This window comes from Equus asinus, chromosome 13 (assembly GCF_041296235.1).
Source record: "Equus asinus isolate D_3611 breed Donkey chromosome 13, EquAss-T2T_v2, whole genome shotgun sequence".
In the NCBI taxonomy this organism is placed as follows: domain Eukaryota; kingdom Metazoa; phylum Chordata; class Mammalia; order Perissodactyla; family Equidae; genus Equus; species Equus asinus.
The window spans coordinates 32,076,363-32,100,058 of record NC_091802.1 but is presented as its reverse complement, the minus strand read 5'-3'; the positions used below and the strand labels follow the sequence as shown (position 1 = coordinate 32,100,058).

General features: G+C 40.3%; 1 long non-coding RNA gene across 6 annotated transcripts in view; it reads left to right on the top strand.

Moving 5' to 3' along the window:
* The window catches only part of LOC123276051 (uncharacterized), a 199,574-nt gene that overhangs the window by 34,927 nt on the left and 140,951 nt on the right, over positions 1 to 23,696 (top strand). The window contains exons 4-6 of one of the 6 annotated variants that reach the window (XR_011493778.1): positions 1,548 to 1,734; positions 2,645 to 3,828; positions 6,332 to 8,773. The exons of 4 other annotated variants lie outside the window; for them this stretch is intronic. This is a non-coding gene — a long non-coding RNA (uncharacterized lncRNA). Of the gene's footprint in view, positions 1 to 1,519; positions 1,735 to 2,644; positions 3,829 to 6,331; positions 8,774 to 23,696 lie in introns of those variants that run through there. One more of the 6 variants, XR_011493777.1, reaches the window with a different exon arrangement.

Genomic DNA, 23,696 nt, shown 5'->3' with positions numbered 1-23,696 from the left:
ATTCTCTTCCTTTTCCTGGGCCTTTTCTGAGCCTGTGTTATAATATCTCTAATTAATAGCTTGGCTCCTTAAATTATTTATGGGAGGAAGTTTTCCTGAGGATTTGCTGGGGTGTGGGAAGGGGGGATGGAAGGGGACAGTGTGATGGTAGAAGACAGAAACAGGTGTCCCATTGGTTATGTATTTCTAGGCCTAAGAATGTTTGTTAGCCGAAGGATTTGCTAACATTTTCCAAAACACCAGTCGAGCTTACTGTAGAGATAGTAATCATTGAAACTTGACCCTCCTTATTGCAAAAGCCTCAAGTGTTCAGATCTGGGCCATTAGGACTGGAACATGAGGGTTTTATCTCAGTGTTTATCCTCTTCTTCTTTCTAGGGCAGATGCTTCCCCCCAAACTGCAGTAGGAGAGGGCAAAAGGCTATGTTTTTCTTCTGTAACTGAGAGGAAATATGTATTTTCAAGGATCCTGAGAAAGAACATATTTAATCTTGAATTTGAAGGGGTTTAGAGTATGCCACCTCTTAAAATATGCCACTCTAACATAAGGATTATTTTGAGCTGAAGGCAATTGAGAAAAAGCAGACACAAGACAAACTCTCTGCCTTCCCTCTCTCTATTAGGAAGGGGAAAACGATTCTTCATCGCTGGAGACAACTCTAGACTCTTACCAGCCCTGAGATGACACCAGAGGACGTTACATAGTAGACTTTGCTATCTAGCCCTTATTTTCTATTAGTTTCCCTCATACATTTACCTTTTCCTGCCCTTAAACACACGAAGTCCTTTTCCTTTGTCTTGACATTTCTCTACAAATTTATTGTTCTTTTGTTAAGATGCTATACAGGTCCAAATTCTAACCACCCCTTTGATCTACTTATCACTAAATACTCCTGCGTGTGTGTGCTATAGACGTGTTAGTAAACTTCTGTTTGGTTTTCTCTTGTTAATCTGTCTTTTGCCAGTCGAATTTGCAGGGCCAATGAACCTACGATGGGTAGAAGAAAATATTTTTGTCCTCCCCTACAAATTCTTCTTGGGGAATATAAGTGGTATAAGAGCTTCTGGAAGCTGATGGCAGTAGGCCCCTCTCTTTAGAAAGCCAGCTGGAGATGCTTGCTAGCCAGGGTCATAATACAGATTGGTACAGAGCAGAGACTAAAATCTGAATCTCTGTGCCTAGTGAAGTGTGTTCTTTTGTTGCTTTACAAATCAGCTGATGTCTAGCCGATTTTCCAATCTTTGAGTAGCAAGGGAAGAGCCCAGGATACTCTTCTGAAGAGTTTCCAGAAGTTTCTGTTTGGGAACTATGATCATTGAATAACAACCTACCCTGTGCAAAGTCTTTTACTGGGCACTATGAAGGAGAAACAAAAGTCCTGGTGGATGGGGATGCTGGAGAGAAAGGATGAATATCTGAAAATAGCATGAAGGCATATTTGGGGCGAGGTGGTAATTGCTATCTACGGTCAATTTAATGATGGCCCCCAAAAAGATACGTCTACATCCTAACCCCCAGAAACTGTGAATATTACTTTATGTGGTAGAAGATTGAGATAGAAGAGGGAGAGGCAATACGACCACAGAAGCAGACATTAGAGGGATATGGCCACAGCCAAGAACCCCTGGAGCCACCAGAAGCTGGAAGAGATAAGGGACAGATTCTCTTCTAGAGCCTTTGGAGGGAATGCAGACCTGCCGACCCCTTGATTTTGGACTTCTGGCCTCCAGAACGTAAGAGAATTAATTTTTGTTGTGCTAAGATACTCAGTTTGTGGTAATTTGTTACAGCAGCCACAGGAAACTAATAGACTATCTAATCTTTGGCTTTTTAAAAATTGCACATATTGAATGTACACATTTTGTGAGTTTCAACATTATTTTGAGTAAATACCCAGCAGTGGGATTGCTGAATCATATGGTAGTTCTATTTTCAATGTTTTGAGGAAACGCCTTGCTGTTTTGCATTGCAGCTGCACTGTTTTGCATTTCCACCAACAGTGCACAAGGGTTCTAATTTCTTCACATCCTTGCCAACATTTATCTCTTTTTTTTTTACTATATTAAAGCCATTCGAACAGCCATGAGGGGATACCTCATTGTAGTTTTGATTTGCACTTCCCTGATAAGTAGTGACGTTGATCATCTTTCATATGTCTGTTGACCATTTGTACATCTTCTTTGGAAAAATGTCTGTTCAAGTCTTTTGCTCATTTTTAAATTGGGTGATTTATTTTTTTTCCTATTGACCTGTAAGAGTTCCTAGTATATTTTGGATATTAATATCTTATTAGATATATGATGTGCAAATATTTTTTTCCCATTCTGTGGGTTGCCTTTTCACTCTGTTGATTGTTTCCTTTGCACAAAAGATTTTTAGCTTGATGTAGTCCCACTTGTCTAATTTTACTTTTGTTGCTTGTGCTTTTGATACCATATCCAAGAAATCATTACTAAGCCCAATATCAGGAAGCTAATCTTTGACCTTTTGTTTTTCCTTGCTATCTCTCAAGTGGTGGGGGGCAAATCTCTTAATTCCCTTCTGTTTGTCTAGTTATGTCCCTCCCTGCCTTGAGAGGCATAGAATGTAGATCTCATAATGTTAGAGGCAGATCACTTAGTCTTTTGTTTTCATTTTACACAGGAGATGACTGAGGCCCAAGAAGTGAAGTGACTTGTCCACACTCTCACAGCTGCTCAATGTGAGCCTAGAATTGGAACCCAGGTCCTCTGATACCCAGTATTTACTTTTTGCTTTGTGCTTACAGCCTAGAGAGAGGGAACTTGCAGTTGAATTAGGAGACAGAAGCTTACAACCACAAGACAATATCAGCATAGCACAGATAATGTGCTTAGATACTGTAGGGGAGGAAGACATTTCTTCTACCTGCTCTGGGTTCTTCTGGCTGGGGAACGAATTAAATTCACATGAGATAGAATAACAGGAGAAAATTAAACAAAGCTTTATAACACGTATACATGGGAGAGGCTCAGGCAACCTGAGCAACTCACCAAAATGGCCGAAGCCACCACCTTAAGTATCATCTTCAGCTAAAGACAAAGGAGGATGTTGGGGGTGGGAGGAGCTGATCATGGGAGATTACCAAAAAGTGCAGTAAACAAGGGTAGGGTTATTATGCAGATTTAAGTTCTTGCCTTCTGCATTGATTAAGAGTTTCTAGAGATAAGGTCATCCCCTCTTCTTTCTGGTACAGAGAGGGAGACACCTTTACAGATGGAGATTTCCCTTACAAATGTAAATGTGTCTTAATAAAGGGTAAGTAAATTCCACCTTTTTAGAGTTTCTTTCCTGTCTGCAGTTTTTAAAAGTAACCAACCCAAAATAATCCTCATGCCAAAGAGACATACTTGGGGTGGCCAATTCCAGTCCCCCACAGTACCAATTGAGTCCAGACAGTAATACTGGAGAGTCCCATAGGCTCCACCTCCATGATACGTTTCTAATCCACCCACTTCCTCTGTCTCCCTTGGCAGCAGCTCATTACTTAAAGCCCCCTGGTGGCTTCTCATTGCCCTTACACTACTATCCAAATTCCTGATTGTTGCCCACTGGGCCCTACGTGATCCAACACCTGCCCCTTCCCTAATCTCATTTCCTCCAACCATCTCTATCCCTCACTACCCTCTGAGCCACCGGCCTGGTCAGACCATAGCCTGGTCCTGGAGAAGCCCAAGGTCTTCCCTGCCTTTGGATCTTTGCACTTACTCTTTTGTTTGTCTAGAATGCTTTCCTCATGGCTCTTCCTGTGACTGACTCATGTTTACCCTCAAGTTTCAGCTCAGATAGCTCCCTGGAGAGGCCTTAAGGTGAGCCCTGGCTATTTCCTCCATATGTTTCTTATATTATTACTAGTGTATTGTTTTCTCTTGCCACTAGAATAAAAATACTTTGACAAGGACCTTTAGAAAGATATATCCTCCAGGCACCTGGAACAGTGCCTGACGCATAGTAGGTACTTAATAAATGTGTGTTGAACAAATGAATTTACTCATTTCCTAAACTAGTCTGCCAGGGGAATCACTATTTATTCCCTATGGAAAAGATTTAAGAGTTTTTGTGTCCTCTTAACCATTCACAATGCATATCAAAGGCTCTGAGAAGTTCTAAGGTAAACACTTTAACAAACCCAGCATTCCCCAAGCTTATTTGACCACACATCCTTTTGTCAAGGAATTTGCATAAATATCGCTGAGTGTAGGTGTTCTGCAGAACACAGTTTGGGAACTTCTGGAGTCGAAATCCTGCTACATCCAGTTAAGCTACCAGTTTCTTTGAAAAGAGCCGGTTGACTCCAGACTGTACATGTGTGTTTGTAAACACAGCTTTGTGTATAGAAACAGCAAAGCAAAGTTGGTAATAGAGCTGGGTTAGTGATGGTGATGCAGGAAGGAAAATTCGCAGGATGGAGAAGTGGGAGACTGACATTGCCCATGGATCATTAACACCGAATGGAGGGGAAATGTGGTAGAACAAGCTCTCAGCTTCTTGGTGGGACTTTGACCATGAACCTGGACAAGCCAAGAAGTTGCTGTGAACAGCTCACAGAAGGCTCCAGCTCTTCTAGGTCCGAGGACTCAGCTCCCGCAGTGGCCATCCTCTTCCAGAAAATGGGCTGGGTCATCACTCAGCTTACATCCTGTCTCTGGGTGACCTGAGAGTGACCTCTAAATGTTTGACTTTGCTTTCTAATAAGAAGAGTGAATCCATCAGTTCATTGCTGTATTTTTTTCAGTACTACTCTGCCCCTCCCCCTCAGCTGTGTCTTTCCTTTAACATAAAGCCCAGCGAGAACAGAGCCATGAGGTCATGGTTAATTAGACCAAATATCCTCCTTTTGTAGTTGGTGGAGCTGAAGTTCAGAGAGGAACAGCGAGATGCTTAGTGATCTGAGTCTCCATGGTGATGGTGGTGGTGATGGGAAGAGGAAGCTGTGTTCCCGTACTCCCAGCCACCCTTTTCTCTGAAGTACACACCATCTTGGCAATTCATCAGTATATGGGGGCACACAGCTTGGTTTCCAAGCATATAGATCATTCCTGTTTTCCACGCCCCTTCTCCCCTCCCTTCACTCTCAAGAGGCGCACAAACCTTTTACACTATCTTGCAGGTCTCTTGGCAAGTTCAGTATTGGTCTCCAACTGAGAATGGCAGTGGTGATCCCCAGGTTTTCTTAATCTAACTTTTTATTCAATTATATCATATATACTAAAAAGGGCACATTTACACACAATGGATTTTTAGAAGCTGAACACATCCTTATAACCAGCACTGAAAACAAGAAATAGAATATAACCGCCTCCTTGGAAATCCCCATCACTCCCTCTGCCCCCTGCTGATATAAATATCCCACAGTGTATTTATCCAGTCTCCTGGATGGCAGGTCCCCAAGTTTTCATAGTAAAGTCCACAGATGCTCAGAGCAGTTGGTCAAGACAATGTAAGCATGGCAGTAGAAGGGATCTTCATGAGTGATATCTTGAATAACCTATAGTTTTTCCTCTTTTGAGGGTCAGCAGCAAAGCCCTGGTTCTCTAGGATATATCTACCGCTGGTGGCCTCATGGGAATTTAACTTCTGGTTTGACCCCATCTTCTTGTGCAAAGAGAAGTCAGGCTGAGAGGCCATCAGGGCAAGTTAGAGCCAAGCCTACTTCCTCTTCTTTCTAACAGAAAGGTCGTTACTAGCTGATCGCTCAGTGTCATCTGATCAGCGATGCAAATTTTGAAAAAACCAGAAGTAATTTTCCTAGGAAGTAGGTTTTGAATGTGTGTTTGGTGGTAATCTTTGGAACCTTCATATCCAAAAAGCTGGTTTATAAAGATACTGACTAAAGGGGGGAAGTACTAAGAGGTAAATGAAGCCCCTAAATAAACAATCCCAGACAAAACAAGTCTTCAAAATAAGATGCAAAGGACGGAGAAAGGGAAGTGTCCTGTGGCATTTTGCTATGCATTCCAACGGAGAAAAACTGCTGGGTCAGAAATCACCCCGGCTAGGTTAACTTCCTCGCCAAAAAATGAACAACCTTCACAGATTACCCTCTGTAAAAATAACACCTGTATTGCTTTGCTTTTAAAATTATCACCTGTTATTTTTTTTAAAAACCTAGAAAATGTAGACAAACAGAAAGCAAATCTTTTAAAATGCTAATTTCACTATTGGGGATAACCATGATTAACTTTTTCATGACTATCCATTTAGTCTATATACATGTATTTAGGTGGCTTTTTACACTAACAATGACAGTGTACTTATTGCTTTGTGACTTGCTTTATTTCTCTAAAAATGTGTTACGGGCTTTTTATGCAGATAAGGCACGCAGGCAAGTTCAAAATCTCTGGCTTCTCATTTGAGAGAAACAAGATAGAGAAGGTAAGATAATCAAAACAAATTTAAAACCTTCACAATTTATCATGAACATTTCCCCATTAATTACTCATCTACAGTATGATATTTAACGATCATATTTTTTTCATCTCGAGGAAGTACCATACTTTATTTAACTTATTTCCTGTGTGTGGACATTTGATGATTTCTAATTATTCACTGCTAGGATGAACACTGCAGTGGATTGTCTTAGAGAGAAATCTTTGTGCACATTTATTATTGTTTATGTAGAACAAATCCCTAGAAGAAGAATTGCCCTGTCAAAAGCTATGCACTTTTCAAAGCATTTAGATACTGATTTACAATCCCACCAGCAGTTTTTATGAGCGTTTGCCAATGCTGAGTAGGTATGAGCATTTAAAGAAATCTTCGGAAGTTTGACAGGGAATATAGGAATTTCGTGGAATTTTTAACTTGTCTTGTGCATGAAACTCAAGTTCTCTTCTTGTCTCTGATGCCTTTCACAATGGGGCCACCACCTATCTTTCCAGTCCTGTCTCCTTCTATTTCTCTCCACACACACACACACACGCACAGTGACTTTTGTTCAAACAAGATTCATATTTTCCCAACTTTATTTTTTCTGTGTTTCTTTTCCCCAAATGACACTCGTACAACATCCAGTCTCGCTTTAGCCCTCCCAATATTGTGTCTCAAAATCCATCATTTGAGATTATTTCAAAGGCCACTTCCCTCATCAGGTCTTTTTCGACACTCTCAAGCAAATGCAATCTTTTCCTTTTTCTCTTGTACTTCTTTTCTGTTAATTATCTTAGTCTACCCTAGTCATATTCATAGTTCAAGAATGAGGGCTGTGGTTGTTTCTCAATTCTATCTGGCACTAGGGGCAAGTCATTTTTTCTTTGGTTTTCTTATTTGTAAGCTGAAAAAGGCTAATTCAGGCTAGATGACTTTTAAGTACCATTTCCCCTTTAACAATTTATCATTCAGTCTTTATATATGACTTATTCCACAAGCAGGACAGAGATCCTTAAATTTCTTGAAGCCACAGACGCCTTTGAGAATCTGATGAAAATTTGGAGCCCTGTTTTCCCCCAAATGAGTTTAGAGGCATGGATATTTAATAACAACATGGTCGTTAAACCGTCACTGGAAGCCCATTTAAGGACCTGAGGTTAAGAACTGTGGTTTTTTAAGTCTGTGTTTTGTTAAGTTTTGTTTCTCTCTCAAATATAGTAGGAAGGCCCAATAAATATGTGTTCTTTTGAGCCACATTCAAACAGTAAGAAGGTAAGACTAAAAAGTAATTATGTGAGTTTTCTCCTTGGAGCTTAAGGATAAATTGTATTACTTTCTAGTCACCTTGGATATTAAATCTCCACTCATGTCAACACATGAAAAAAAAGCAGACTGAGAGGCTTTCAAAATACATATGAAATAGGCCATGACCTTAGTCTTTTAGGCACCGTTAAACATCTAGCTTTTTGGAGAATCCTGCATGGCAGTTTGCAATTTCAGATTTCCTCGGTCAGAGGATCGCAAATCAGTAAGCAGTTATAACTTAACGTTATTTCTCCAACACAAGGACACAGATTTTTAAGAGATTAGTTCATGGGGTAGGAGTAGATTGGGAGAGGATAAAGCTGGCAGTTTTCAAATAAGTCTGCATTATTAGAAAATACACAAACGCTCTCTAAATGAAGAACAGGGTTTACATAGGCTTGCATTTAAAAGAAAATCCTGTTGACAGTTCTCAAGATCTTTATCTGGCTATCTCACTAAAGACAAAAACACTCGTAAATGCCATTAACCCACAGACAGTGCTTGTTCTCCAGTCTAATGGGCTTAGAGAGTTGGGATTTTCCTGTTATCTGAACATCCACTCTCGGCTATGTGCTTCCTGCTTTTAGATTGTGACTTTTGTTCTTCCTTCATATTAAATTGAAATTAATGCAATAAAATGCCTAGTCTGTTTGAGGACCTTAATCCTTTATTTTGAACCTGGATTTTTTTTCTCTTGGTGCAACTCAGGACTAACGCTGGGAGTAAGACTCGCTCCTGTGTCTGGGCGTTCTATTACTTACTGTCTCTAATTGCTCCTCCATCTAAGAAAACACACAGACCCACACTCACAATGCACAGTGATGGGAGTTTAATTAATAGTTCTCCTGATGATGCTGATGTGCTGCTGATGACATCCACTTGTGTGGAATGAGAAGTTGACTCACCCTATTGGTGATTCCAGTTTTAAATGATCCATGTAGCTCCAAGTCATCTCCAGGTCACCTGGGTTTGACTCATCTCTCCGAAGCAGTCATTGGACCCACTTTTCTACAGCTCAGTCCTAGATTTCTTTTGTTCAAACGTACTCTTCTGAAAGAAACGCAAAACCTGTCTGGTATATGCATGATATATGTGGCTTATATGGTTCTTTCATGAGTCTGAGCTTAAGGGACAAAAAGTTGGCCTAAGTGTCCCCACCTCAAAGAAACTGTCCCTGAGTCTCAAGATGAGGTTAGGCCCTCCTGTTAGAAACTCTCATACCACTTAGTTCTTTACAATTTTAGGGTTATTACAGTCATGTTTATATAGTTAGTTATGCAGTTATTTATTTACTATATTTGTTCATAACGAACTGTGCCTTTTAAAAAATCATTTCTGTATTCCCAGGGTTTAATAAAGTGCCTAGAATATAGTAGATGCTCAAAAAGATTTCTTGAACAAACCATTATTATTGCTATTATATTATTATTAATATGTGTAGAGTTCTTAATACGGTTTACAAAGCACTACATATTAACTCATTGTGGATGGATCTTAAAGACACAGTGCTGAGTGAAAAAGGAGCAGGACAAGCCCTATACCACACACCATTTATGTCAATTTAAAACACATAAATATACAAATCAGCACTATGTGGGTTTTAAGGATCCATATAGACCTAACACACATAAGGAGCACATTAGAGAGAGAGTCTGGGGGAGGAGAATGGCACCTGGTGTAGAGAATAAATTGATAAACATGATAAAATTAGGCCGGAATAAGGCCTCGCAGACTGGGGATAATAAGATATTGGGAACGGAGAAATATGATTATCTCAACTCTGACCTAAGGCCAAGGAGAGAGAGAAAGGAGAGATTTGTCTAGAGTATATTTTGGAAAAGTCTAAAGTAATTATTTGTACCATATTTTGAGTGCATTCAGTTTCTCCAATACCTGATTCTACACTCAACATCACTCTGCTCCTCAAATCTATTGTCCTCTTTCTCTTCCTTCTCTGTCTCTCTCTCTCTTTTCTCTTGCTCATACACTTTCCAAACATCTTCATCCAAAAGAGATGATTATCGTGCAGCAACATGGATGACTCTCAAAGCAAAATGCTAAGTGAATAACACCAGACTTAAAAAGGTTACATACTGTATGAGTCCATTTATGTGACATTCTGGAAAAAGTAAAACTATAGCAACAGAAATTAGTTGCCAGAGACTGGAGGCGGGGGAAGAGGATTGATTGCAGATAAAGGGAGAACTTTTTGGAAGGATGAAAGTAGTCTATATCTTTATTACGGTGGTGCTTACACAGCTGTATTAGTCAGCTAGGGCTGCCATATAAAATACTACAGATGGTTTAAACAAGAGAAATTAATTTTTCTGTGGTCCTGGAGGCTGAAAGTCCAAGATCAAGGTGCTGGCAGGGTTGGTTTCTTTTGAGGCCTCTTTTCCTGGTGTGCAGATGGCCACCTTCTTGCTGTGTCCTCACATAGCCTTTGCTCTATGGGGAAAGAACCATATAAGCCACATATATCATGCATATACCAGACAGGTTTTGCGTTTCTTTCAGAAGAGTACGTTTGAACAAAAGAAATCTAGGACTGAGCTGTAGAAAAGTGGGTCCAATGACTGCTTCGGAGAGATGAGTCAAACCCAGGTGACCTGGAGATGACTTGGAGCTACATGGATCATTTAAAACTGGAATCACCAATAGGGTGAGTCAACTTCTCATTCCACACAAGTGGATGTCATCATTTCTCTCTCTATCAGCAAGTACACTCCTGATATCTTCTCCTCTTCTTATAAGGACGGTAGACCTATCGGAGTAGAGACTCACCCTTATGACCTCATTTATCTGTAATTAGCTCCTTGTGGCCCTGTCTCCAAATACAGTCACGTGGAGGGCTTCAACGTGAATTTTGGAGGTACACAATTCAGTCCATAATAATGATTGTATGATCAAAATTCCAGAATTGTGCACCTTAAAAGGGTGCATTTTAATCTCTGTAAATTATACTACAATAATCAAAAAATAAATTATTCATTTATGTAAAAATTGTACTGTACATTTAAAAACAGAAAAAAAATACATTTCTATGAGTATCCAGAAAAATACAACTAGTTTTTCTTTTTATGATATTCATTTCTCTAATGACGAAAAACTCTTCTAAGACCTCCCCCCAGTGGTAGTATTGACTGACTTAAATGCATCATTGAAGTCATATTGTTTTTGATTCTGTAATATGTTTAGTAAATAGAACAATTCAGGGCAGAAACCTCTTGCAGAAGAAGGCTGCAAATGTAGGCTACATTAGGAATCCACTGGGAGATTGGTCTGGAGCAGCAGATGGGAAAGCCTGTAGATATGGGTGGTAGCCAAATTCATATTTTTCTGTAGCTTATTTGGGGGCTGGCTGAGGTCAAACTTGAAATAATTTAGGACAGATTTTGGGGGAAGCAGTCTGGTACAGTGGGAAGTATATGGCCTTGAATTAAGTCTTGGATTTAGATGGTTAGACAAGGGTTTCAATATTGGCTTCTCCACTTGTTATCAGGAAAGTTATTTAACCTCTCTGGATCTTTATTTCCTCATCTGGAAAGTGGGCTAAGAAAAGCTAGCATGCAGGGTTGTCATGAGAATTTGAAATAAAGAATGTAAAACCCCATTATGGTGAGCTGGCACTTCATAGGTACTTAACAATCCATAGTATGTAGTATTCCTTGTGATTTGGACAGCAGAATTCATAATAGGTTAGGCCCAGAGATAAAAAGCTGAGGTCTATCGGGTCGCGGGGATCTGATGTGGGCCAGTACCCTGGAGAGTTCCTTTGGGGGCCAATTGCTATGTCTAAGGAATGATGGAAGACTTCTTTTTTCCCTCTAGGACCCTAGAGCTACTTTCTGAAACTCTCTGCGAAAGAGTCTTTCCCTTATTATGACAAATTTAGTACCCAAGGATAAAGGGATTTATCTTTATTCACTGGAGAGCGTTTGGCCTCTGAGTCAGAAGGAAAAGGTATTTCTTCTGCCCTAGGTGGAGTTTCCACAGGATCCCCCCGGCTAGATAACACTAGTACAATTAAGGGGTGGACACATATAATAGGAAAGTGTTGATGAGCAAGTCCACTGCTTGGTGTGGTGGAAAGTGCTCTGCATTAGAAAATAGGAAACCTGGGCCATTGACCTATTTTTTTCTCTAAGCAGGTGATTTGAGGTAAATAATTGTTCCTCTTTGGGTTTTGTTTTATGACTCTATGAAGGGTGGAATTGAGATAAATGACTTTTAAGGCCCTTTCCAGCTAGGATATTCTATGTTTTGAAACTGGAGAAGGATCCTAATTAATCAATTGATTTATACAAGGCTTGACGTGACATTCCCTCCACGTTGAGCCCTGTGCTACGTTCTGGGCAGTCAGTGATGAACAAGCCAGACATAGACCTCTCCCGGCATAAGCTTGTATCTCTATTGTAATACTACCTGTCCAGTTTCCTTCTCACTTAATGCTTTTATCAGTGACATAGAAGCCATATTAATTCCATTTGTGGGATGTTCAGAGCTAGGAGTTTTGACATTGGAAAATCTGATTCTTGTAAAATCAAGTTCAACAATAGAACAAAACACTTTTTAAAGTTTGGAAAGACAGGCCAACATTCATAAGGTAAATACATAAGACACAATTAAGTACAAATAGAAGGAAAGTCCTTAACTCAGGTTGAAAATAAATTAAATTTACAGGTATGGGATAAGACATATAGGGTGGTAGCTTTAAGTATCTGATGTGCTCTTCTGCTCAGCCTCCGGGAATTACATAATCACAAAGTAACATTAGTCACAATGTTGGAAAAGAAATAAGTCTCCATAAGATCTCTGAGCCTGGCATTTTTACAGTGCCAATGATATGGTTGGGAACCAGTTCCAGCATCTCTTCCACTCAGTACTCTCCCCTCCTTTTCCTTCCATTTGCTTCTTTAAGAGCAGAGTGTGCCTTATCTAATGTGAGATCCACTCCTGTATCGCTAGTCCATAGTTCTTTGATTTGCACATGATAGGAAATTAATAAAGTGAAATCATACCCAACTTTACATGTGAAAATAGACCAGGAGTTTTAATTGATATTGGTTAACTATGTGATAGAGCTGCCAGCAAATACCAAGTTCATCTTGAGCTGTGTTGACAGAAGTGGCAGTGGGCATTAAGAGAATTCTGTACTTGTGCTGGGCAGGCAAGTTCACAAACATTGTGTCCCATTCTGCATATCACTTTTAAGGAGAGACATTAAAATTAGAGACTGTCCAAAGAAGAATGAAAAAATTAGTGACAGTATAGTAAAGAGGTTAAGGCCATCCACTTTGGAGTCAGACAGACTTGTTCAGGTCCAAGCTCTGACACTTTCTGTGACCTTTGGGAAGTTACTTAACCTCCCATAGTCTCAGCTTCCTTAACTATACAATGGAAATAGTGAACAGTACATATCTCATGGAGTTATGGCAAGGAATATGATGAAGTAACAAATTATGATTTATATCTGGAGGAATTAGAGTTGTTTAGCCAGAAAATTTGAAGACATGGGAGTTAGGAGTGGTGAGGGAAGTGAATGGGAGGTGATATCTATCTGTAGATATTTAAACAACTGCTGTTGGCAAGAGACATTGGACTTATTTTGGGTAGAGTCATATGACAGAATTAGGTCAAATAATATGATTTGCAGAGAAGATAATATTGCTTCAACACATGGAAGAGATTTTGACAATCAGCCTTGTTTAGAAGTGGAATTCAAGACCTTAGCGTGTGTTTGAGCATATACTGATTTGCATGTCTTAGGATGGTGTAGAAGGGAGTCCTGCACTGGTGAGTGAGTTTGGGCTCTTAGGGGTTGCCAGACTTCATTGTGCTTAAGAATCATTTGGGAGTAGAGCTCAGGAATCTCTAAGGAGCACCTTAGGTAGTTCTGATAAAGCTCGTCCTTGCATAGGTAATTCAGACCCCTGGACTGGAGGATGTGTCTCCTTTCACCTACATTAGGCTATGATGGAATTCTGGTGGGGAGGTGATGAGGGCAAGAAGATACAAAGATAAGAAAGTGGCAAACATATTTTGAAGAATGGAGCTGTCAAGTAGGAGTGGTTGGGAGTCTGATTGGAAAGAAGATATGGCCCGTGTGTGGAGAGATTTAGATGCTGGGTACAGGAGTTACTAAGCAGGGCTCCATGATAAATGTAATGCAAAGGTAGTTACAAAAATTTCTCATTCTGGAAGGATGAGCTATATGATGAATAATGGCAATTCCAGACACTCTATTCCTTCCCTCTTGGAGTTCACCATCTTGGAACCTGTAACTTGAATCATCACCTTCCATTTTCTTCATTCCTGAGCTGCTCTGAGTTAGACAATGTGTGGTGATTGATCCACGACATTAATGATCCTTTCCATCCCAGTATGTGGAAAGAAAAGGAAGACTCTCACTTATGTAGTTCTCCTGGGAAGTAGAGGAAGCACCCACCGGTCTGCTCAACTGAAAAGCAACAGTTTCAAGATCAACAGTCTTGATGATGTCAGAGGTGTCAAGGACTGGAGGCCAAGTTCAGAGTTTTCATCTGAAGGAACAAGTTCTTCTGCTGAAGTCCCACCTACTGAATTCCTCAGTTTAGGCACTTTTGTTCTTATCTCAAGGCAATTCTTAAGTTAATTAGTTGCAATTATTAGCTCTGCTGCAGTAGAGTGCACAATAACAGAAGGGAGAAATGAAGCCATTGGGGAGATGCAATTGGGTGTTCTGAGACAGCACACAGGGGAAGTGCAGCTGATCCCACTGACCAATTGAAGCTTAAAAAAGAAAAGTCTAAAACCAAAATCTACTCCCGAATCCTCAGAGAGCCAAGGACACACAGAAATGCCAAACATGAGGCAGATACTGTACTTACACAGTGTTCCTTCTCTTATCTGCCCACATCCTGAGGCAATGTCCCTGAAGATGGTTTCCTGTGGGAATAAACCACAGCAGGCAGAAAGAACAGTGGGGCTTATCAAAACTGTAGTTTTGAACACTTGCTTTTGTTTATTAGCTGTGCGATTTGGGGTCAAACAGTTCCATCTCCTGTGGGATGAGGGTAGAGACACCAACCATGCGGGGTGTTGGGAGCCTGGTATGTGAAGTACCTATGGCCATACTTTCAGTTTGGTAGATGCAAATTGAATTCGTGATGGTCTCCATCGCAACCTGACTCTCCAGCTGGACCAACACACAACTTTCTTGGCCCTGCTTTTGTGCCTTCATGAAGACACCACTATTTCTATTGTCTCCACTGTTCTAGTAGCATTCCTGGCCAAACGTATCTAAATTTGCATCCTTTCAGCAAGGTACTATAGTAATGTGTTTAAGAGTGTGGGAGTTCTATTAGTTTCCCAGGGCTGTTGTAACCAGGTACCAAAAACTGAGGAGCTTAAAACAACAGAAATTTATTGTCTCGTAGTTCTGGAGGCTACAAGTCTGAAGTCAAGGTATCAGCAGGGCCGTGCTCTCTCTGATGGCTCTAGGGTAGGATCCTTTCCTCTTCTAGCTTCTGGTGTTTGCCATCAGTCCTCGCCTTTCTCTGGCTTGTAGATGCATCATTCCAGTCACATGGCTATCTTCTCCCTGTGTGTCTCCGTATCGTCTTCCTTCTGTGCACGCCCATCTCTGTGTCCAAATTTCCCCTTTTATAAGGAGAATTAGAGCCCACCCTGATGACCTTATTTTAACTTGGTCACCTCTGTAGAGACCCTATTTCCAAATAACATCCCAATCTGAGGTACTGGGGATTAGGATCTCAACATAACTATTTGAGGTGATGCAATTCAACCCATAACAGGTGTCACACAGATCTGGGTTCAAATCTTTACCCTACCATCCGTTAACATGATCTTGGTCAAGTTGTTCATCTCTCTGAGCCTCAGTTTCCTCATCTCTAAAACCAGGACTACATTATTAACCACCTCATAGGGTTGTTATGAGGATGAAAGGAGAAACTGTTTGCCAAGTGCCTGGGAAGTGATGAAGGGAAGGGAATTTTCATGGACACATCACTTTTTTTAGGGAGAGAGGAAGGCCCTTCTCAGAAGCCCCCAGAAGGGATGAGTCTCATTTTCCGTGTCCTACATACAAGAGAGGCTGGGAAAGTGAATATCTGACGTTCTCAGCCTCGACAATTGGAGACACGGCCCTGCCAGCAAAGAAGAGGTGGGATATGGGTGGGAAGTGATTGCCAAGTAGCAACCAACAGTGTCTGTCAGGCCTGGGTAGCCACTGTCTTTTCTGCACACCCTTCTCTTTGCATTTCCCCAGTAGAACTCAGGCTTTCTCTGAATATATGTATACAATATCTATATACATACCCAAGTATACTCAGGTATGAGTTGACTAAATGTGGATAGTGATGGAGTTGACTGGGGTTCCTCTCCTCACAGTGACGTACGGGGACTGGATGGTAGTCCCCCTCCATCCCTTTGTGACTTGAAGCATGAAGCTTAATTGAAGAGGTGTCCCTTTCCTCAGAGAAGAGTACAATTTTGCCATCAAGAGTACCTGATACATTGGTTTCTTTACCATCTCAATAGAGGGCTAAGAAAGAGACCAACCAGCTGTGTTGGAAACTTATGATGGGGGGAGGTTATTCCTCAGACTTTGTTCAGCCTCAGAGACTAGGCCTTAGATCTCCAACTATCCACAAGGGTTTAGGAATAATAGTAAATGAATTCAGGAGGATGGAAACAATCATTTTCAGGTATGTTTCTTAACATGGAATCTCTCCTTCAAATAGAAGCTTACAAAGAAGCCCGCTGCATAAAACATATTTCAGCAGAGCTATTCTGGTTGTATGGGGTGATTTGGGAAGACCCCAGGCCCATTGCATTTACCCTATTTTTTTGCAGTGTCCCTTAAGGCACCTTTGTGGAACCACTCAGCCACCTTGGGAATTCAAAAACCACTGGGTTAAATGTTCATTGGAGAGGATACAATTTCCAACCCAGACCCATCAAAATCGATGTCTAATTTTGAGTCTGGGGAAGGAGAACAGAATCTCTCTACAGTAGCAGGGAGCCCACAATCCAGTGCCAGAGGTTCTGTGGACCCATGCACAGCCTCCTTCTCTGTGATTTCTCCTGAGTTCTGTAGTTCTCCATCTCTCAGATGGAGAGTGCTTTCTGTGTTCCCAAGGTGACAGCAGGACCCCCAAGTTTCTCTGAGGCATTGAGTCAGCTGCAGATCCTCACACTGACTTCAGGGGATAGAGGATTTCTTGGTCTTTTGATGCATAAACACAGCTTCTAGCTAGTGTTCCTACTGAGTTCAGTATCCCTATAATGCCCCCAAGGTGTAGGAATGGAACCGGCCTCTTGACAGCATTGCTTAGGACCACAGGCAGGCAGCAGGATCCTTGCAACATCTGGATATGTATTCAAACCTGGTTGTACGCCAATGTAGCCCAGTGGCTGAGAGTCAGACTTTGCATCTGCCACACTGATTTTGAACCCAGCTTTCCTCTTTCTAGCTGTACAAACTTGGGCAAATTACTTCTCAGCCTTAGTTTCAGTAGGTAGAAAATAGAGATAAGGGTATTCCCATCTTAAGATTGTCACGAGTATTAAATGAAGTGATGTGTGCAAAAACAGTTGTCCCTGTGTGTGCTCTCAGTAAGTGCCCCGTTGCTGCTGGTGTGGCTTCTGGAAGGTGTAGAATACTTCAACTTCCTGGCTGGATCACTATCACCATTTTTACTGTTAACATTACCTTCAACCATTTGACCCTTCTTTCAGAAACATGATCGTTGCTGAGCAAGCCTCAACCCTTCTGTGAGGCAGGGCCCGGCTAGCTGGAATGTCCTGTAGTAACCTCATCACCACTAATAGCTGAGCACCATGAGCAGAGGGAGAACAGAAGGAAACTGAGTGGGATCTCATGCATGCTTAGATATCCTGTTATTTTGGTGCAGGCATGGGTGAAGGCACTGAGAAGTACACAGTGAGCTGAACGAGAAAGGCAGGGGCAGGAAGAAGGATGTGCTTTGAAAAACGAAATGACCTTCTGGCTATCTAAAGCCCCAGGGTGGAATACTAAATGGTTGAGAGCACTGGGTTTCTCATAAAATAAAACCTGGTGTGATAATGATATTATAGTGACGATGGAGTTGGATGCTTAAATATTTAAGGGTGAAAATCTCTCCCGAACTTCTGGTCCCATCCCAGATCTGCTAAAATAGATTCTTGATAATGGGACCTGTGCAGCTGTCTTGTTAACAAGCTTTCCAGGTGATTCTGCTTAGCATGCTCATTGGTTGATTGTTGGGATGTGTGGAGTTATTCCAAACCCACGTCCCTTGGTTAAATGCTCTCTGAATGTGGTGTAGAAGCACAGAGGTGCAGAATTTCTTATAATAATTATCATGTAGGTAGCATTTCATAGCAGTTGAAGGAACTCTGGTTTGGGATAAGGGGACCTCAATCTAATCATCATTTTCTTTCAATTTCCCCAAAGGAATTTGGACTAATCATATAACTGCTGTTTCTCAGAGATAATGGTTGCTCCTTCCACTACCTTATAATCCTAACAGGGTCTGTACAACAGCAGGGACAACCACAATTATCTCTTATATGCAGTGTTACAAAATTTCTTGTTATCTTAGATTTTTCTATGCTTCCCAATTTTTCTAGGAAAATTATAGACTGTCACATTTTACTTATCTTGAACTTAGCTGTCATACACTCACAGTAAAAAACCAGAAGGGAAAATCACATTTACATGCACACACACATGCAGACATATTTTCTCTCTCTCTACTGCTTTCTCTCTCTCTCTCGCTCTCCCTCTCTCTCTCACACACACACACCTTTAATTAAACAGCCAGATAAGATGGCACTAAGACTCAAGGTACTTTAGATGTAGGCAATCCTCTTAGACCCTTACTCAGAGCTTATTTACTCTTATTTTATGTGTAATTCTAACAGAACTTGGTTATCTAACTTCCAAGCCTCAAGTAGAACAGAAATAGCAAACAGAACAAAAATGGATTGACATAGGTAGATAATGCTGAGAGCAACAAAACCTGAGAGCTGAATGCCCAACAATAAGGCAGAAGGAAAAGGGAAAAAACTATAACAACAGAGCAATCTGGAGCCACTGAGTCTAGGGGTAAATAATCCTTTGTGCCTCCGTGGATCCTGGCAATGCTGTGATACAGCACATTCTGATCCCTTCTGTTTTTGAGAACAACTCTGAATCACCAAGGAGGCTAAATTAAGTTCTGTATTTTCTGTTTAGGAAGCGTGGACGTGGGTATTCTAGCTAAGAGTGATTTGTAACAAAAATGTTAAAAACTTTCAGATAAGATTTGGCTTCTGAGAATTAAAGAGTTTTAGAGTTGGAAAGCATCGTAATCATCATAAAATTAGAATGTATCAAGTGGGCATTTGACAATAACTCTCTCCATTGTACGACCAACCAGTTGTGATCTTCTGCTACCATTAAGTTGGTGAGCTAGAGAGAGGAAATCTTTTTGCCATCCCAGTGTTAGATGAATCTTAATATCCTTTCCAAAACTGTAGAGAAAGAAGTTGGAGGTAAAGAAGAGAATTCATCGATCGCCACAAATAGCACGTCTGAACATCTTTCCTACTGCTTCCCTTCAAGTACCTTGTATTCCCACCCACATCTGCAACATCCCCTCTCCATTCCATCTGCTCTACGCTGCCCCAGCTCACAGGTCCAAATCTTTCCTCTTCTTCAGTCTAGCTTAGTGCCTCCTCTTCCGAGAAGCTGTCTGGAATCCTCGGTGGAAACTGATCTCTCCTTCTCTGAACTTCCAAGGGATGTTACTGATCTCTCTCATGGTACATTTCAATTTCCATACTGAATAATATGTTTTTTCTTTGTAAATTGTGCTTTTTTCCTCTTAATAACCTGTAAATTGCTTGAGGACCAAATCTGGATTTGACTCATTTCTGTGTTTCCAATAGCACCTGGCACAGTGTCTCATGTATAACGGGTGTTTGATAAACGCGTACTACATGCATTAATGAATGAAGTGAGCCAGCCAGGTATTTATCCTTTGTATTTGTCAATGTTACCTGGTTGATAGAGAATTAGAGATTCTAGGGGAAATATGAATTTACAGACAAGGGCATTCATATGGAAAATTAGTACTCTGATTCTTTGTCCCTTAGGGGAGTAACAACTTTCCGTCCTCTTAAAATGTGGGGCCTAAGAGTGATGTCCTCTCTCCAATGAAGAGAAAGTCATTGAACAGCATAACGTGCCATTGCACTTATGGCTATGGCCTCGAAGCACTCCATGGTTCGTTGGTTCCTAACAAAAAGTAGTCTAAAACACCTTATATTTGTGTAACGTGCAGAGTTTTAAAATGCTTTGATATACACTTCTTTTGGCTGTCATAAAAAAATATAGTGGCAAGTAGAACAGATGTTATTATCCTTGCTTTTAAGATGAAAATTCTGAAACTCAGTGAACCAATGTGAATTATGCAAGTTAACGTGAGAAGTGGCAGAATCAGGGTCATTGTTGTCAACTTAGTCTAGCACCTAAGCTGGTAGAACACAGAAATTACTAATTCAAACCTTTCTTGTTTGGTTTAGCCTAAGTGTTCTTTTGCATCTTTGAACACTCACAGTCAACACTGATTCTCCCAATCATTTTTCATTCCCTACCTTATATTGTAAGTTTTTTTTAAAATATGAGATAATGTGATGGTTAATTTTGTGTGTCAACCTGACTAAGCCATAGGACCCAGATATTTGGTTAAACGTCAGCCTAGATGTTGCCGTGAAGGTATTTTTAGATGAGGTTGACATTTAAATCAGTAGGCTTTGAGTAAAGCAGATTACCTTCCATAATGTAGAAGGGTCTCATCTAACCAGTGGAAGGCCTTAAGAGAAAAAGACTGAGGCCTCCCAAAGAAGAAGGAATTCTGCCTCCCGAAGCCTTTGGACTTGAGTTGTCTCTGAGTCTCCAGCCTGCCTGCCCTGCAGATTTTAGACTTGCCAGCCCCCACAATTATGTGGGCAAATTCCTTAAAACAAGTCTCTCTCTCTCTCTGTATAAATATATATATATACATATACGCATTCTATTGGTTCTATTTCTCTGGAGAACTCTGACTAATACAGATAACTCCTAATTTATAAGGATAATTTGTTTTATAAATGTATTGAAATTTAACATACAAGAACTTAATGAATTCATAATAATACCAAACTTTTTTAAAAGGAAAGAAAAAGAGAAACATCCCCACCAGAAAACAAGCAAACAAAATACTTCAAAAACAAAAAACTGAACACTACTGGAAGTAACTAGGATTTCAGCTCCTTACTCTGAAAATTGACCATTAAAAGGAAAGAGTTGAACATTTATTCTCTACTTCCTGTATAAACCACACTGGAGGGTAACTGAGCCCTAAGTGATGAGGGAACATTTTTTTTTCTTACAAAACAATTCCAGCCAATAAATGTAGAAGGAATGACAGAACTAGAACCATTTTCTAACCTCTAATACAACAACTCGGGCAATTATCAACAATGGATGAAACCGTGAGAAGAAAGGTTGAATAAGAACTTTACAAGGGCTTGATCATGCTGATACCACCTGAATCTACTCATCAATTTATGTATCACTAAAAATGGGACAACCAGAAATTCTGGACCTCCTGACATGACGTGATATACAGCAAACAGAATCATCTATAAACAATTCTTGCCAAAAAAGAAGTTGAAGCTAAATTGAACCTTTAACTAACTTCAATTTCCTGTACAGGAAATACAGAAGCTAGGAAAACAAATTAAAGTAAATAACAAAACAAATGAGCAAGCCCAAACAGATAGGGTGACCAAGAATGAAAGGGGCGTTATTTGTAATTATGCTGAGACGGAAGACATAAACTGGGATTGTTCCATGCACAACTGGAGGAATGTTCATCATAAGAATTTGGTACATTTTGGGGGGTTTGCTGATTGCAATGACATGGTCCAATTTTCTTACCTATTTCCTTCTTTTGGTCTTCAATCAACACCCAAAACCCTATCTCCTGTGTCTGGCCAGGACACTAGTCACATGTCTGCTGAGCCTGTAGTAGAAACTGAAGACACTTGCCCACATGATCCTTGAAGCCTGGAAGCACTTGCCTTTCCTCTGACTCTCAGGCAGAGGCATCCCGACTCCAGCCTGTTGGTGTGGAGGCTGCGTTACGAAACACTCCCCCAAAGGCCCCTTGCCTTTCTTTTAAATACTTGCACAAATAATAGATATTCATTGTAGAAAAATTGGAAACTACACCTAAGTATAAAGAAGAAAAATTTGACAGTTACCCAGGGTTCAATACTGCTAACATTTTAGTGCATGTGCTTCTAGACATAAATATATATATTATATTTTTTGTACCATCGTGGGATCATATTTTATATGCTATTCTGAAATTTGCTTTCTTCACTTAATTTTGTTTCATTAACATATGACCATATTAATGAATTTACTGCTACAAGGAATGCATACTATTCCGTTGGAAAGATGTGCCATAGTGTATTAAACCATACTCATTTTTGAACATTTATCTTGTTGCCAACATTTTGCTCTTTATTCATCTTTGTATATCCTTTTTATTTACTTACTCAATTTTTTTCCATAGTGGAAATTTCTGAAGGAGGAACTGATGGATCAAAATGTTTTCAAAATTTAAAGGCTGTTGGCATATCTGGTCGAGTTGCCTTAAAAATAACTTGTATGAATGTATATGCTCAGCAACAGCATGTGAACACTCATCTTCTATCATCATCAGCAGCAGCAGCAGCAGCAGCAGCATCACCACCACAGCTAATGTTTATTGAGTTCTTAGCATTTGCCTGGCAAAGTTCTAAGCATTTTATTCATAGCAATTCATTTAATTGTCACAACTTCTCTGTGGTAGATACTATGGTTCTTCAAAATGTATGAAACGGAAACTGATTACACATGATTATCTTTAAAAACCAGAAGTATGAGAGTGGAAAAAGTTAAAAAAATTATTTCCTGCGTATAAAAATCCCACTTTATTGAATAGCCACTGTTAAAAGTTTGTGCATGTTTGTTTAGATATTTCCTATGCATATAAAAACATGTGTGAATATACTTTTTTTTTTAAACACAGACGAGGTCATACTACATATACCATCAAGCTCCTCTGTAATCAGCATTTTTCTTCTAGCAATATATCATGGCCATCTTTCCATGACAGTTCATGCAGATTTACCTCATCCCCTTTTATAATTGCATGACTATATTGTATTCTGATTGTATCAGTGTATCATGTTGGCTCATATGTCTCTTCCACCTCCCCAGCCACGCTGTAAGTTTTATAAATCTATAGCACAACTTTGTAGCACTTAGCAAGGTCTGAGCTCATAGCAAGTGAACACCGAATGGAAAGAGTTATTTTTCTGTAGAGTGTATATTTTCTCTGAAAACCCAGGTATAGTAAATGGAATTGCCAATCTGAGAAATGCCATCCTAAGGAAATTAGAAATCTCTAGGCTTCAGTTAATGCCTTTTGCAACTGGCTGCAGTTGGTTGTGTATTTTTGTGGGAGTCATAACACCTTTGAAGTTTACCAATTAGTTGCATCATCCAAAGCATCTCAAGTAGAGTGGAAAATCACTAGAAAGGTGCCAGGGAAGCTTATGTTCTGGTACTGACCGTGCCAGCTGTGACCCTGAACAGGGCACACTTCCTTTCTGCTTCTCTTCGCTGTTGCATTAGGGGTTTGGACTGGCGGGCCATGAGGGCCCTATCTAGCTTTGAGATCCTATGAATTTACAAGCCAGAGCAAAATCCACCTCTGTGAGCCACGCACTAAGAATGGGCATGACAGCTCATGTTCCCCGAAGCATCACTTTAACTCTTGGCATGTACACTTGACATTTTTTAAGATGGAAACATACAGAAAGGAGAGCATGTGATATCGTCTTTAGAGAGAGAGTAATATGTGAGCCAGATCTGCCGTATGGTCTCCTAGAAGCAGAGCAGGAGAAAACCAGTCTA